The 3,794-nt window shown below is 45.5% G+C and overlaps 1 pseudogene; it reads left to right on the top strand.

Annotated features, from left to right (window-relative positions):
- Nucleotides 1-1,079: 1,079 nt before the first annotated feature.
- On the top strand, nt 1,080-3,587 carry LOC118356243 (annotated as a pseudogene).
- Nucleotides 3,588-3,794: the final 207 nt, after the last annotated feature.

Raw genomic sequence — 3,794 nt, 5'->3', positions numbered from 1 at the left:
GAACCAGTGTGGGTCCTGGAGGAGAGGAGGGGCATCATAAGATGAAGACCTGAGAAGGGGCTGGAGGCTGAGAAATCGGTGAGATGCTGCTCCTGCCATCCAGGTGGGAGTCCAGAACCTTGGGATGTCCTCCAGATCAGAGCACCAGCTGGGCCTGAGGTCCCAGATCTCTCCTAGGAGGGGTGGGTCCAAGGAGGAAGGAGAGGAGTGGGTAGAGATCTCTGTGGGGAGTTTTCTGAGTCCAGAGAGCGAGGGAGTGTGCAAGGAACAGGACAGACCCCTTAGCAGTCTCATTCAGCTGCTTTTATTTGCTGCTTTGGGCTACATCAAGAGAAATCACGTAGGCCTTTGGCACTGGCCAAGCCTCCCCTGGAATGCTGAGAGCCACCTGGGGCTGTCCGGCCCAGGGCTGACAAACAAGACAGAAAGAAGACCCACAGTTGCTCAGGGCTGGGCCAGTTGCTCTCAGTGGGACGCTGGTACATGGTTAGCAACTGCCTCTTTGAAAAAAAGGGGGCCTGGTTTATAAATGCTCCCACTGGGGCCAATTTTAAGCCACCAGCATAACCTTACTGAATACAATTATATCGTCCTTCCACCATGGATGTGAATGAGCTCGAGGACATAGGTAGTAATAAAACCATAATGAAGTAATGAGTTTTGAGTATATTTTACCTTCATTTTTAATATATTTGTTTACTTAGAAGCTTACATAATTTAATTTTTGATAATGATTGCTGAGGAACTGGCTTGCAAATTTCCTAAAAACGTGATCCTCAGCTCTTGAGAGGTGGGGCGAGCCAGCCTGAGCACGCCACTGGCTGAGGCCAAGGACAGGTCTGGCTCTCGGCTTGGGGAGCCTTCCTGGCAGAGCTCCCCTGCACGATGCTGCAGCTTGCCAAGATAGGGAGGTGGGAGACACGACCGGCTGACTTCTAAGAGCTCAGACCTGGGACAGCTGGACCAGCTGACAAGATGAGCACCTTTTCTGTAATGCAGGTCCAGGATCTGTCTGATTTTTAACCAAAAAGAACAGAAAACATTTAAAACTTGCATTTGCAAGTGTCATTTGAGCCGGAATGGCGACGATAAGGCAATGTATCAGTGTTAAAATTAAAGTGAAAATTAAGCACATGCCACCCAATTAGTCAGCATTTTAAGGCTGTATTATTGTGAAGTTCAGAAAGAGTTAAAGAATCTATTTAAATGCAAATGTGCCATAAAACCGACTAACAGCAATGCATCTCCAAAATGTTCTTAGCCCTTCTTTCAACAGACTCTGCTCATAATAGCATTGGGTTTTTTTTTTTCAACTTAGGGAATAATATTTCTGAGAAATCCTGTGTTGGTGTGCAGCTGTGTGATTACCTGGGACAGGAGACGTATTGGGGGGCTTGGGGCTCCCACTGGGGCGGAATCCACACTTGTGCCCTTGTGCCCTCCCTGGACTGGCTGAGCCTCGCAGCTCAGCCTGGCAGCCTTCAGGCAGGGCTTAGGACTGAGAGGGTTCTTCTGCCTGGAGTTGTGTCCCCCCAACACCCCCCTCAACCCCCCGGGCCTGCTGCTCACGATGTTCCAGAGCAGTGGAAGGGCCTTGCTCACAGAGCAGAGCACAGAGTGGTGCCCCCACTCACTGACTGAATGAGACGCTCCTCCAAAGGAGGCAAGCACAGCACCTGACTCAGAGGAAGTGAACTGCCCGTGTGGACCACTAAACCTTCCGCCGCATGCAGGAGGGAGGCAGGGAGGTGACCCTCGCTGAGCCCCTGCCCTGCGCCCGGTGCCAGCCTCATGCTAACAGTGGCCCTGCAGAGGACCACTGCAGAGGAAGTGGGGGTAGCGAGAGGGGAATAGCACCTAACAAGGGAGCATGAGACAAGCTGTCATCTGGGAGAGCTCTCTGTTTACCAGATGCATGCACTGTTTCCTGTGATCGTTCCTCCAACTATCTGTGTGCAGACAACATAATCGTGAATTGGCAAAATCTTCAGGAATGCACTAAAAATAAAAACTAACTGGGGCGCCTGGGTGGTTCGTCGGTTAAGCATCTGCCTTTGGCTCAGGTCATGATCCCAGCGTCCTGGGATGGAGCCCCGCATCGGGCTCCTTGCTTCTTCCTCTGCCTGCCGATCCCCCTGCTTGTGCACTCTCTCTCTGACAAATAAATAAATAAAATCTTTAAAAAAAAATGAAAACTAATTAATGAGGTCAGCGAAATTACAAAATACAAGATCAATACACCAAAAAATATAAACTATACATGCAAGATACAAAAAAATAATTTTACTTGTATACACTTGCAGTAAATAATCCAAAAGTGAAATTAAGAAAATAATTACATTTATAATAGCATCAAAAAATAAAACAGGAATAAATTTAAAGAAGTATAAGCTTTGAACATCAAAAACTTTAAGACATTATTGAAAGAAATTAAAGAAAACCTAAATAAAGAAGACAATATTTTTTTTGAAGACAATTATTTTTTAAAATATTTTATTTATTTATTTGAGAAATAGAGAGCCCGAGCAGAGCAGGGGGCAAAGGAGGGAGGGAGAGGGAGAGAGAATCTGAAGCAGACTCTGCATTGAGCACAGAGCTCGACGCAGGGCTCAATCTTACGACCACGAGATGACCTGAGCCGAAACCAACTTGGACCCTTAACTGACTGAGCCACTCAGGTGCTCCAAAGACTTACTATTTTTAAGATGGCAATACTCCCTATCTAACCTACAGACTCAGTACAATCTCTATACAATCCCAAGTGCCTTTTTGAAATTGATAAGCTGATCTTGAAATTCATATGAAAATGCCAGGGACCAACAATAGTCAAAACAAAGCAGAACAAAGTGGGGGACTTGTGCATTTCAAATTTACTACAAGGCTACAGTATCAAGAAAGTGTGGTATTGATATAAGACTAGACATACAGACCAATGAGAGAGAATTGAGAGTCCAAAAATAAACTTCTTCATATTTATAGTCCATAGATTTTCAACAAGGCTGCCAAGACAATTTAATGGGGAAAGAATAGTCTTTTTAGCAACTGGATATTCATATACAAAAGGTTCCTTCCTCAAACCATACACATGTCAAAATTAACTCAAATGGATCCTAGACCTAAATGTTAGAACCCAAACGATAAAACTCTTAGAAAGCTCTCTTTTCCTGCCTGGCTGCTTGAAGCTTGGCCACCATCATCAATGACACAGTAACTCTCTAGACCAGGAAGTTCATGACCGACCAACTACATCAGTGGAAACAGATGGTCATTGATGTTCTTCACCCCAGAAAGGCAACAGTACCTAAGACAGATTTTTGGGAAAAACTAGCGGAAATGTACAAGACCACACCAGATGTCATCTTTGTATTTGGATCCAGAACCATTTTAGGAGTGGCAAGACAACTGGCTTTGGCATGATTTAGGATTCCTTGGATTATGCAAAGAAAAATGAACCTAAACATAGGCTTGCGAGACATGGCCTGCATGAGAGGAAAAATACCTCACGGAAACAGGGAAAGGAACGCAAGAATGGAACAAAAAAAGTCAGGGAGACTGCAAAAGCCAGTGTTGGCGCTGCCAACAAGTGAGTGGGAGATTGGACAACAAAAGGAGTAAAGATTCTGCAGTGACTTAATCTGTGGTGACTGAGATTTTTCATGAGAGGGTTAAAAAACTAAGAACTTTTGGGGCGCCTGGGTAGCTCAGTTGGTTAAGCGGCCGACTCTTGGTTTCGGCTCAGGTCATGATCTCAGGATCATGAGTTCAAGCCCCATGTCTGGCTTAGAGCTCAGCAT

Source organism: Zalophus californianus, chromosome 14 (assembly GCF_009762305.2).
Source record: "Zalophus californianus isolate mZalCal1 chromosome 14, mZalCal1.pri.v2, whole genome shotgun sequence".
In the NCBI taxonomy this organism is placed as follows: Eukaryota; Metazoa; Chordata; class Mammalia; order Carnivora; family Otariidae; genus Zalophus; species Zalophus californianus.
The sequence above is the reverse complement of the archived record's forward strand: the minus strand, read 5'-3'. Positions and strand labels throughout refer to the sequence as shown.